The sequence below is a fragment of the Pipistrellus hanaki genome (assembly GCF_964339955.1).
Source record: "Pipistrellus hanaki genome assembly, chromosome: 13".
NCBI classification, from domain to species: Eukaryota; Metazoa; Chordata; class Mammalia; order Chiroptera; family Vespertilionidae; genus Pipistrellus; species Pipistrellus hanaki.
This window is the reverse complement of record NC_140515.1, coordinates 52,041,223-52,054,649: the sequence shown is the minus strand read 5'-3', so window position 1 is coordinate 52,054,649 and position 13,427 is coordinate 52,041,223.

The following is a 13,427-nucleotide window of genomic DNA, read 5'->3' as shown; positions in this document are numbered from 1 at the left end:
ATTCTCTTCTGACAGAGGCTGGAGTAGGCTCTGTGTTTCTGCAGAGAAGAGCACTAATCCCATTCATGAGGGCTCCACCCTTATGACCTAATTACCTCCCAAAGCCCCATCTACCAACATCACATTGGGGGATGAAGGTTAGAATTTCAATACATGAATTTGTTGGAGACACAAATATCTATATATATAAAAGACTAATATGCAAAGTATCCCCTCAGGAGTTTGATTGCTCACTATGATGTTCACTGACCACCAGGAGGCAGCACAGAACGAAGGAAGGCCCCAGCTGGCCAGGCCTATGGACCCTACTCATGCATGACTTGCGTGCACCGGGCCTCTAGTTAGTCTATAACATACATATATGTAAATTTGTAAAACAGGTCTGGGAGACCCTGGAAGTGTAGTACACATTTGCTTTATGTGTATTGTTTGGAATATAAGGAGAAAATATTCTAATACTGTATAACACTAACAATGTGAATTCTTTAAAGCAATTTAATAAGATCAATTTCATAAAAATATTTTGGAGGCCCTTGGGTGTCCTAACTGGTTTGGCTCAGTAGATACAGCGTCAGCCTGAGGACTGACAGGTTCAATTCCGGTCAAGGTCATGTACCGTGGTTGCAGGCACATCTCCAGAAGGAGGGGTGCAGGAGGCAGCTGATCAATGTTTCTCTCTCATCGATGTTTCTAACTATCCCTCTCCCTCTCCCTTCCTCTCTGTAAAAAATAAAATATATTAAAAAATATTTTGGGGGTCCATAAACTTAAACTCCAGCTGCATTAAAAATCAAGGAAGTGCAAATTCAAGCTAAAATGCAATACAATTTTATTCTTACCAGATAGTATTCTCTGGCTTTTGCATTTGTGTTGGCCAAGATGAAGAACAACAAAAACTGTGGTCCTCTGTTAGTTGGAATGTCAACTGATGCAACCTCTTTGGAAAACATGTTGGTATCACCTAGAAAACAGGATCTGCGCTTCCCCTATAGCCCAGCACTCCCACTCCTTCATAAACTCTTGTTCATATATTCCAAGTAATAGATACAAGTATGCCTATCTCAGTATGTTCAGTGATAGCTAAACAAAGGAAATCACCCAGACACAATGTAAAAATATCCATACAGTGGAAACTAAACAGCAGGGGAAATGTATTTACTACAATTAGATAAAATAACTCAGCTCAACCTCAGTAACAGAATGCATACGGGATGATTGCATTCACAAAAAGGTCAAAAGTAGTCACAATTTAACCTTTCTGTTTTAAAAACTTAAGGAGAGCAAGGAAACAGAAATTTAGTTTGGCAGTTAGCTCTAGGGCAGTGGTCGGCAAACTCATTAGTCCAGTGTTTTTCAACCTTTTTTGGGCAAAGGCACACTTGTTTCATGAAAAAAATCACGAGGCACACCACCATTAGAAAATGTTAAAAAATTTAACTCTGTGCCTATATTGACTATATATAAAGTAATTCTCTTGAATAGGAATCAAATAAACACAAAGAAAGTATTTTATAATTACTTTATTATGAAATATTAAGTAAACAAAATAGTGAAAAATTATAAAATTCTTGTCTTGTCTGCACCTATGGCACACCAGGAACAGCGGTTGAAAAACGCTGCATTAGTCAACAGAGCCAAATATCAACATTACAACGATTGAAATTTCTTTGGAGAGCCACATTTTAAAACTTAAACTTCTTTTAACGCCACTTCTTCAAAATAGACTCGCCCAGACCATGGGATTTTGTGGAAGAGCCACACTCAAGGGGCCAAAGACTGCATGTGGCTCGTGAGCTGCAGTTTGCCGACCATGGCTCTAGGGGAAAGGAGAGGGATGCTACTAGGGTAGGACACAAGGAAGACTTACAAGATTCGGGTCATATTCCAGTTTTTAACCTGATGATGGGTACATAAGTGCTCAACTATCCATGTCTGTTTATGTGCTCTATTAAAGTATATTTTATAATTTAACTTTGGTTTCTCATGTCTCAGGCAATAAGTGAGGTTTTTACTTCCCTTCTTTCAATCTGAGGGGACTTCAACCCTCTCGTCCACCTGGTTTCACTGTGCCTCCCTCTGCCCTGCTGTTCAGGCCCTTCCTCCTTCTAGGAATGCCTCTTGTCTTCTGCTCCACCTGCCCAGGTCTTACTGGCTCTGCCGGGTCCAGCTGACAGGTCACCCGCCCCTCCCCCTCCTTTGAATGCTTTAATGCTTTTTCTGAGATGTTCCAGCCCTGAGGGAAGTCATGTACACTTACCGCCTCATTTCTGGGCACATAGCCTGTGCTGCCTGTACTCACCATCTTCTCTTCCTGGGAATATTCTGCATTCCAAATTAGGCTGTGGGTGACCAGGAGGCCAGGGTATACCCTATCACTAGAAAGGGAGTAAAGGATTTTTGTGGAGTTTGGGGTTTGGTGTTTTTCTGCCCATCATAAACCTTGCCAGCATGATGAAGGTTAAAAAATTGATGAGAAGCTGCATTTCTCTACTTTTTAGGAAAATTTGCAAAAATGTATACACCGTTTCATTCTCAACCTTAGGCAGGGGTGTAAGAGTCTCTGAGGCATGGGTGTAATTCATAAAAACACTCAAAGACAACAGCTATCTCACTAGTACGCTCAGGAACTAAATATTCATATTTTTCTTCTGATAAGCTGGTATCCCTCACTCTCTTAACTCACTCTGAACTGAATCAATTTGGACAGCCTGATCACAATTTGGAACTCCCCCAATTTGGAATTTAATACCTAGTTTCATAATGTAAATTCAGATTAAAAGCCCAATAAAATCTTCACAGCAGGTATAAGTGCCTATAGTGGGCCAGGCAATGTGCTAATATAAATACCTCATGTAGCACTTGGGCGGTGGTTCTCAGTGGTCAGTGTGTCAGACCAAGTAAGAGTTTCGGGGTTCAATTCCTGGTCAAGGGCATATACCTGGGTTTCAGACTCGTTTCCCGACCCCAGTTGGGGTGCCTGAGGAAGGCAGCCAATCCATGTGTCTCTCTCTCTCATCAATATATCTCTCTCTGCCATCCCCCTCCCTTCTACTCTCTCCAAAACTTCCATTGAAAAACTATCTTCCGGTGAGGATTAACACAAACAAAACAAAATAAAATCCTCATGTAGTCAGTAAAATGGCCTTGTGAGGTTTCCATGCCAGTTTTACAAATGATGAAACAAGCTCAGAAAGGTTAAGAAACTTGCCTCAAAATAAAAGATGCCCTGGCCGGGTGGCTCAGTTAGAGTGTCATCCCATACACCAAAAGGTAGCAGGTTCAATTCCCAGTCAGGGCACATACCCAGGTCACGGGTATGATCCCTGCTTGGGTTCATGTGGGAGGCAAGCAATCAATGTTTCTCTCTCACATTATTACTCTCTCTCCCTTTCTCTCAAATCAATTTAAGAGAGAGAGAGAGAGAGAGAGAGAGAGAGAGAGAGAGAGAGAGAGAGAGAGAGAGACGCCTCCAGAAATTCCTGGAAACACTTAGCACAGTACCTGGCTTATGGTAAGTGTTCAGTAAGTGACAGCTGTTATTTATTAGTTGGTGGAACAGAGCATTCCTAAAGCATTATGGGAATGGAGGTTAAGCAGCAGTGCTTGCCATGTGTCTGACTCAGGTCTGTTTATTCAGGAAAAGCAGGTTTCAACCACCATCCGCATGATGCGGTTCACATCAGACCACTGCTGACTCGTAGCACTGCCGAATTCCTTACTGCAAAAGCTGATTAAGGAAATGAAGGTGTTCTCTGATGCTCAGCGGATTGTGAAGCCTTGTTTGCCAATAGCACTCACCATGACCAAGTGAATTTGGGTTTCCGGTCTACCAAAATTAGAGAGGCCCTTGGCTGCCTGGGCATTGAGTTGGAAATTTCAGAACACCAAGAAAAGAGGACAATCAAATGCCCTATGAAATGCAGTGCACAGACATTTTTGAACGATTCTCCATGTGCACAGCAGTGAGCAGTCTATCTAAGGGGAGACTATTTTCCACAGGGACCGGGCCCCAGCATCGGTGTTATTTCCCTGGTGCATAGCAGAGGGAGGGCTCTCTGTGACCTGACAACGGAGTCTATGCTGTGGCCACCCCATCCAGCAGACAGAGAAGGTGTTATTCTATTATTATCACATTCTTCTGGCTCAGTCTTTTGGAAGTAACTTTGTCTTTGAGTAAATGCTAACCAAAAACACCCCTCATCTTCCCATGCCATCCTCCCACAGAGCATCTAGTTGGACAGGAGGATAATAAAGTCCACATTAACTCCTTCCATAGAATCACGTAAAAGAATTCTACAGAATGGGCTGCCCAAGAATTTAACCCATTCATATCCTAGAGAGGAAAAGAATGGGAAAGATGTGGCATCTTTGTGGTAGCTACTGAAGAACAGTGCTATAATGGGTCTTCTCCTGCACCCAGCAGGCCTGGGACACGGCCTGAAAGCAGGAAACCATGAGGAACTAACTGCCCATTGCACAAGCACCGAGTCGGTCTTCAGAAAGTAAAGCTGTGCAGGTTACATTGCAGCTGGGGAAGAAAACCTTTGTTTTCTGAGCGTGCGGAAGGATAATTTCACCTGTTAACATGCATACATACGGTGTGTACAATGTGTTAACCAGGCCCAAAGGATAGCAAATTTGGAAGGAGGCAGGTAGGAAGGAAGCAAATTTGGAGTGCCAAGGACCTTTCCTATCCATCTTCCCAACCCATCCAAATCTTGGGGAAAGCTACAGAAAATCCAAGGCAGACATGGGAGCTATGAAGAACCAAAGGACACCAGAGCTTGTTGACTGCTTCCCAGGGGATGACTCGGTGGAGGCTGAGAGTCACTCGGAGAAGACTTGCACTTGGCTTTACATCATGTCTAACATACCACAGGGCACAAGCCAAACTAGTTTAAACAAAAGGGAACTTACTGGTTCACAAGTCTGAAAAGTCAAGCTGTAAGGCTTGAAGCAGGGACTCAAACGAGGTCATCAGAATCTGTTTTTTCCCCAAGGCCAGTCACAAGTTTCGCATACTGGCAGGCTTTCCCATAATGCTCCAAGGTGGGTCTTGACCTGACACAGCCCTTTTCATTTAAGCACAATGGAATCTATCAACAGATTTCAAGGGTCTCCTTAACGAGGTTGGGTCACATGTCATGCCTGAACCAATCACAGTATTCAGCAGCAAGGCAGGTGCTGCTTATTTAGATGTGAGTCTGGAGCAGGGCTGAGGGAAATCCTGGCATGGAACCTGGATAAGGAGGAGAACTGTTGATGTTTGGTAGCCAAAACCCCATGTACAGGCATACCTGGTTTTATTGAACTTCTCTTTATTGTGCTTCACAGATATTGAGTTTTTAACAAATCAAGGGAAGATGCTCAAAAAGATTAGACTTGCTTTATTGCAAATACTCACTTTATCCTGGTGGTCTGGAACAGAGCCCCCAATAGCTCCGAGTCATAGCGGTACCCTGTATCTGTCTTCAAATGTATGGGGCAGAGCTATTCAATCTTTCTGTATCCATAAGTCACCTGGGAATCCTATTAACATGCAGAATCTGATTAATTAGGTCTGAAGTGGGGCCTGAGAGTCCCTATTCCAGCAGGTAAGGTCAATCCTCCAGGGACCGCACAGAGTAACAAGCTCCCATAGCTTCATAGCCCCATGCAGGGGCCACTAGGCCCCCTTCCCTCCTCCCCTGCAGCTATTGAATACGAGCCTAAATTGAGATGTGCTGTGAGTGTAAAACACGCTCTGAATTTTGAAGACTTAATATGAAAAAAATTAAAATCTCATCAATTGTTTTTTATATAGAGTACATGTTGAAATTGCATTTTTAGATACATTGGGTTAAATAAAATATACTAAAAATAATTTCACCTGTTTTTACTTCTTTCTTTCTTTCTTTTATATGGCAAAGGTGGAATTTATTGAAGAGCAAGTACAGACTCCCACATGGGGAAGGGGAAAGAATCTCACTGTACAGACTCCCATGTAGGGAGGGGGAAAGAATCCCGTGCTTTTACTTTTTCAACATGGCTATTACAAACCTTAAAATATGTATGGCCCTAGCCAGTTTGGCTCAGTGGATAGAGCATCAGCCATCAGACTGAAGGGTCCCAGGTTCAATTCCAGTCAGGGCATGTACCTCAGTTGCAGGCTCCATCCCTGCGTGTCCCCCTCCTTTCCACTCTCTCTTAAAAAAAAAAAAATCAATGGAATAATATCCTCAGATGATGATTCAAACAATAAAATCAAATAAAGCCGAAACTGGTTTGGCTCAGTGGTAGAGCCGCGGACTGAAAGGTCCCGGGTTCGATTCCGGTCAAGGGCATGTACCTTGGTTGCGGGCGCATCCCCGGTAGGGGGTGTGCAAGAGGCAGCTGGTCGATGTTACTCTCTCGTTGACATTTCTAGCTCTCTATCTCTCTCCCTTCCTCTCTGTAAAAAATCAATAAAATATATATTTTTTAAAAATCGAATAAATACTCAGATGAGAATTAACAACAACAAAAAAGACACTTTGCTATCAAACCAAATATTAACAGTTTTAAAGAAGCATCAGGGCCCTAGCTGGTTTGGCTCAGTGGATAGAGCCGTTGGTCTGCAGACTGAAAGGTCCCAGGTTTAATTCTGGTCAAGGGCATGTACCTTGGTTGCGGGCACATCCCCAGTGGGGAGTGTGCAGGAGGCAGCTGATCGATGTTTCTAACTCTCTATCCCTCTCCCTTCCTCTATTTAAAAAAAATCAATAAAATATATATTTTTTTTTAAAAAAAAAGAAAAAAAATCGAATAAATACATATGTGGCTCACAATTCTGCTGCACAGTGCTGCTCTGGAGGAAGGTAACTCCTGAGGTGAACGAGGCTGATATTCTGAAAACAGTTTTTTTCACACCTGGATACTCAGAAGAGCTAGTAGTTCGAAGACCACATAGCACTCACCTCCTGGGTCCTTGGACTTGGCCCACCTTGAGGACCCCAGGGGGAGGTAACTGCAGATTGAAGTGATGCGTGAGTGCTTCAGAGGGGGCCCTGCCATGGGCCTGGTGAACTCGGAGCTGAGAAAAGGAGAAATTTAGGAATCCCAGAGTTCCTCCAGCCAGCCAGCAGTCACTTCATTTCTCAGTCTTGTTTATGCAATTGCCTGAAACAGAAATTATCACTGTGCTTATCAACTTCCCTAACCTATCTGCACAGCCCCACTAAACTAGTCTCCACAGCCTGGTTCTACCGGTCCTCCCTGCCCAGACACCTGGACCCGCTGGCAGCCTGCTTTCCTGGAGGGTCCCGTGCTACCAGTCTCCCAGCCCTCAGATGTGCCCCTCACTTTCCCTGTCTGCCTTACTTATCCCTTTACTGCTGGAGTCTCCTTCTTTGTCTCATAGTCCCCACCCTACCAATTCTGCCACAGTTCAAAGCCCACCTCCAGGCTACCTGCCTTCAGAGGCCGGTCAGGTCTCTGGCCCACAGGGGCCTGTCTACAGGACTCACTAGTATAGGACATTCTGCCTTTGGTCAAGCCAGCGTACCTGCCGTGGAGGGCTGTGTCGTCTGATTCCTGAGGTATTCAGATTTCTGCATTTGTTCCTTTATTTTCCAACTGGGCTTTAAGGACAGAGCTCAGCTTAGGTAATGTTTATATTCAGCTTTTGACCTGGGCCAATAACACACTGGCCCTCAAAAAAACATAACAAAATGAAATGGTGGTTAAAAACCCATAGACTTTTCTATTGCATAAATATGTTATCCATGATCATTTTTATAATAAAAATTATTCTTTTTAAAAAACAAGATGGTAGATAAATTCTGGCCAGGATGTGGGACATTGGTACAATGGGTCTGTACAGTTCTTTGCCATTTTTATAACCTGTGTAGATCTAACCACCACTACAATGGAAATGCAGAACTATTACAACACCTTAAAGATCTCCCTCCTCTACCTCTTCATAACACACCCCACAACCCGGACCCCCTCCACCATCCCTAACTCCTGACAATCACTAGTCTATTCTCCATTCTATAATTTTATTAATGTCACGTAGAATTTCATTTTGATTTACCTATAATGTTTGGAGAGTATAGCTACAGATATTTAGTAGGTGCTCCAGGAATAACATTGTATATAACTTATCTAGTTCTGCTTGTCTCATCATTACCAGTTTTAGTATAGAAATATTTCTTCCTTTTAAGTCCCTTCACTCTCTCATATTTGTGACTATCTTTTAAAAAAATTTGTTATGAATATCTTAAATATTGTTACCTACATAAAATGTCTGAGGGTGTAGGACAGGGGACACTGAACGTGGACCTCCTGGGCTTTGATCTTTAGAGGAAAGAAGAAATCGTGGGGACTGCAGAGTTCCTCCTCTCAGGCAGCAGTCACTTCATTTCTCGGTTTCCTTTGCGCAATTGCTGGAAGCAGAAACTACTGTGCTTATCCACTTCCCTAATCTATCCTACACACAACCACGAATCCTTTGCTTACATCAACAGACATAATTTAGAAAACTTAAGAGAAGTAAACATATTGTATTAACTTGTTTTTTACTCTTGTTCTTCTTTCTTGATGTTCCAAGATTCTTTTAAAAATCATTTATATTGAGAGGATCCAAGATGGCTGCTCGGGTATACACCTAGCCGCAGCAGCTCACAACAATTTCAAGGGAATACAACTAAAATGTAGAGTGGACATTGCCCAGAGCTACAGGTAGTCGACTGACTGAAAACTCTACAATAGGAAGGAGGGAGAAAACCAGAAGGAAAATCAGAGGAGCTGAAAAAAAGCCTAAGGTACGGAGACATGCTGCGCGCTCGCACGCACGCGCGCGCGGAGAGGTCGCAGCCGGAGAGGAGGAGAGGGCTGGGTGCTGCCTGGCGTTCCCTAGCAGGAAGGAAATAGAACCCCCAGCCTGGGCTGAACCCCCGAACCGGCAGCGCTGAGCCCCAAGTTATGTGCCAGACCCTGGGGACCCAGGCTCCGGCAGGGGGAGACAATCCCGGGGGACGGCGAAATGCGGGGCCCCCGGAGTCGCGCGCACATGGCGCGCAGAGGACTGAATGTTGACTCTGATGCTGGATTACCCTAGCCGGAAGAAACAAAGCCTCCTGCGGCGGCGCTGAGCCTCAGTCCAGACCGCCCCAAACTCCAGGTCTGGGCCAGTCCCTGGGGACCCAGGCTCGGGCAGGGAGAGACGGAGCTGTGAGGTGGAGTCCTGGGAGCGCGGCCAAAGGCCGAGCCCCCGGAGTCGCGCACACTGTGCGCAGAGGACAGTCTGTTGACTCTGATTCTGGACTCCCCTAGTGGGAGGAAGAAAGAAAGCTCCAGACTGGAGGAACGCCACGAGGAGCAGGAGCCCCTGCCGGACACCGGCCAGCCGGGCGCCAGCAAGGAGCCGGGCAACGGGGCCCCCAGTGGGGGGGGTGCCCCTGAGCCTTCGACTGCTGAGCGCTGGCAACGGAGCCAAGGACGGGGGCTACTTCCTGGGCGGCGCCGACCCCAGCAACAGACTGGAGCAGCGCGGGAGCCCGCGGAGAACAAAGGGGTGCCACAGGCCAACCTGCTGAGCTCCCAGGACAAGGAGGAAGAAACCAAAGAAGTTCTCAATGTGAAGAAATCAAGTGAGAGCAAATGATAGTAAAATTACTTAAGAAAGAATACAAAGAAGATCTTGAAAAATCAAAGACTACGTCAGAACTCAACGCACCAGCCAACATTGCAACATAAATGCGTTTTGTTTTTTTTTTTAAAAAAAGAAAAAAAAAAAGAGAAAAAAGGGACAGAATGTTGGAACAGCGGCGACCAGGCCTAGAGTGGCCAGGCACAAGGCAGTGGCAGCTGGGCCTGGAGCAGCAGTGGCCAGGCCCCAGAGCAGCAGCAGCCAGAACAAGAGCATCAACGGCCAGCACTGGAGCAGTCAGACCTGGGGCAGTGGCAGCCAGGCCTGAGGCAGAGGCGGCCAAGCCCAGGGTGGCCAGTCCAGGAACACCCAGACACGGAGTGGCTGGGCCCGAAGAAGCCCGGCCCAGAGCAGCCGGGTTGGGAGCAGCTAGGCCCAGAACAGCAGTAGCCAAGCACGGAGCATCCAGGCTGGGAGCGGCCAGGCTCGGAGCAGCCGGGTCGGGTGCGGCCAGGCCCGGAGCAGCGGCGGCCAGGCTGGGAGCGGCCAGGCCCGGAGCAGCTGGGTCTGGTGTGGCCAGGCCTGGAGCAGCGGCTGCCAGGCTGGGAGCGGCCAGGCCCGGAGCAGCAGCTGCCAGGCTGGGAGCAGCCAGGTCCGGAGCAGCTGGGTCTGGTGTGGCCAGGCCCGGAGCAGCGGCGGCCAGGCTGGGAGCGGCCAGGCCCAGAGCAACAGCTGCCAGGCTGGGAGCGGCCAGGCCCGGAGCATCCGGGTCTGGTGCGGCCAGGCCCGGAGCAGCAACTGCCAGGCTGGGAGCGGCCAGGCCCGGAGCAGCCGGGTCTGGTGCGGCCAGGCCAGGAGCAGCGGCTGCCAGGCTGGGAGCGGCCAGGCCCGGAGCAGCAGCTGCCAGGCTGGGAGCGGCCAGGCCCGGAGCAGCCGGGTCTGGTGCGGCCAGGCCCGGAGCAGCGGCTGCCAGGCTGGGAGCGGCCAGGCCCGGAGCAGCCGGGTCTGGTGCGGCCAGGCCCGGAGCAGCGGCTGCCAGGCTGGGAGCGGCCAGGCCCGGAGCAGCCGGGTCTGGTGCGGCCAGGCCAGGAGCAGCGGCTGCCAGGCTGGGAGCGGCCAGATCCGGAGCAGCAGCTGCCAGGCTGGGAGCGGCCAGGCCCGGAGCAGCCGGGTCTGGTGCGGCCAGGCCCGGAGCAGCGACTGCCAGGCTGGGAGCGGCCAGGCCCGGAGCAGCCGGGTCTGGTGCGGCCAGGCCCGGAGCAGCGGCTGCCAGGCTGGGAGCGGCCAGGCCCGGAGCAGCCGGGTCTGGTGCGGCCAGGCCCGGAGCAGCGGCTGCCAGGCTGGGAGCGGCCAGGCCCGGAGCAGCCGGGTCTGGTGCGGCCAGGCCCGGAGCAGCGGCTGCCAGGCTGGGAGCGGCCAGGCCCGGAGCAGCCGGGTCTGGTGCGGCCAGGCCAGGAGCAGCGGCTGCCAGGCTGGGAGCGGCCAGATCCGGAGCAGCAGCTGCCAGGCTGGGAGCGGCCAGGCCCGGAGCAGCCGGGTCTGGTGCGGCCAGGCCCGGAGCAGCGGCTGCCAGGCTGGGAGCGGCCAGGCCCGGAGCAGCCGGGTCTGGTGCGGCCAGGCCCGGAGCAGCGGCTGCCAGGCTGGGAGCGGCCAGGCCCGGAGCAGCCGGGTCTTGTGCGGCCAGGCCCGGAGCAGCGGCTGCCAGGCTGGGAGCGGCCAGGCCCGGAGCAGCCGGGTCTGGTGCGGCCAGGCCGGGAGCAGCGGCTGCCAGGCTGGGAGCGGCCAGGCCCGGAGCAGCCGGGTCTGGTGCGGCCAGGCCAGGAGCAATGGCTGCCAGGCTGGGAGCAGCCAGGCCCGGAGCAGCGGCTGCCAGGCTGGGAGCGGCCAGATCCGGAGCAGCAGCTGCCAGGCTGGGAGCGGCCAGGCCCGGAACAGCCGGGTCTGGTGCGGCCAGGCCAGGAGCAATGGCTGCCAGGCTGGGAGCAGCCAGGCCCGGAGCAGCGGCTGTCAGGCTGGGAGCGGCCAGGCCCGGAGCGGCCGGGACCGGAGCAACCGGTCCCAGAGCAGCCGGGTCGGGTGCGGCCAGGCCTGAAGCAGCAACAGCCAAGTCCAGAGCAACTAGGTCGGGAGCGGCAGTGACCAGACCCGGAGCAGCTGGTTGTGGAACGAACCAGAGCAACAGAGGCCAGGCCCGGAGCAGCCAGGCCCGAAACAGCTCGCTCCTCGCCTGTACCTGCCCACAGCTGCCTCTCAGACATGGCTGGAAACTTTTGCGGGAACTTGAGGGTCTGCTGAATCAAGTGATGAAGGCTTAGATCTGGATGTGTTGAGTTAGTATAGCGCTGGGGTGCTGATCTGTGAGTGCCTTGGGTGGGGCCTGGATGAGGCTGGTTGACCTATTTGGAAATGTCTTTTGTGTGAAGTGTATCATTGGGCATGTGGAGGTATTATTGATATGAGAAAATGCTAAGTAACAGATTTACTATCTGAAAAGGGATTTACTATCGGGGAAAGGGAGGGAGGAAGAGACTGAACATAAACTGTGCACCTATGGATGAGGACAATGGGGGATGGGGAGGGGGCAGAGGGTGGGGTGGGAACCTGGTGGAGGGGGGAAGAAAAGAGGAACCTTTGTAATAATATGAACAATAAAGATTGATTTAAAAAAAAAAAATAAAAAAAAAAAAATAAAAATCATTTATATTTTGTTTCAAAAATTTCCTTTAGATATTTTTTAAGGGTAGGTCTACTGTTGATAAAGTCTCAGTAGTTTTTCTAATTCCGAGAATGTCTTGATCTTTTTTTTTTTTTTAAATATATATTTTATTGATTTTCCACAGAGAGAAAGGGAGAGGAATAGAGAGCTAGAAATGTTGATGAGAGAGAAACATCGACCAGCTGCCTCCTGCACATCCCCTACTGGGGATGTGCCAGCAACAAATGCACATGCCCCTGACCGGAATCGAACCCAGGACCCTTCAGTCCGCAGACCAACGCTCTATCCACCGAGCCAAACAGGTTTCAGCATTGATCTTTTTTTTTTTAATTTTATTTTTCTGAGAGAGAGACCTCGATTTGTTCTTCCACTTATTTATGCATTCATTGGTTGATACTGAATGTGCCCTGACCAGTGATGGAACCCACAACCTTGGTATACTGGGATGATGCTCTAACCAACTGAGCTACCTGGCCAGGGCTGTCTTGATTTCTTTTTTTTTTTTTTTTTTTTTTTTTTAATTTATTTATTTATTTATTTATTTATTTATTTATTTATTTATTTTTTAATTTTATTTTTTTATTTATTTATTTTTTTAAATCAATCTTTATTGTTCATATTATTACAAAGGTTCCTCATTTCTTCCTCCCTCCACCAGGTTCCCACCCCACCCTCTGCCCCCTCCCCATCCCCCATTGTCCTCATCCATAGGTGCACAGTTTATGTTCAGTCTCTTCCTCCCTCCCTTTCCCCGATAGTAAATCCCTTTTCAGATAGTAAATCTGTTACTTAGCATTTTCTCATATCAATAATACCTCCACATGCCCAATGATACACTTCACACAAAAGACATTTTCAAATAGGTCAACCAGCCTCATCCAGGCCCCACCCAAGGCACTCACAGATCAACACCCCAGCGCTATACTAACTCAACACATCCAGATCTAAGCCTTCATCACTTGATTCAGCAGACCCTCAAGTTCCCGCAAAAGTTTCCAGCCATGTCTGAGAGGCAGCCGTGGGCAGGTACAGGTGAGGAGCAAGCTGTTTCGGGCCTGGCTGCTCCGGGCCTGGCCTCTGTTGCTCTGGTTCGTTCCACAA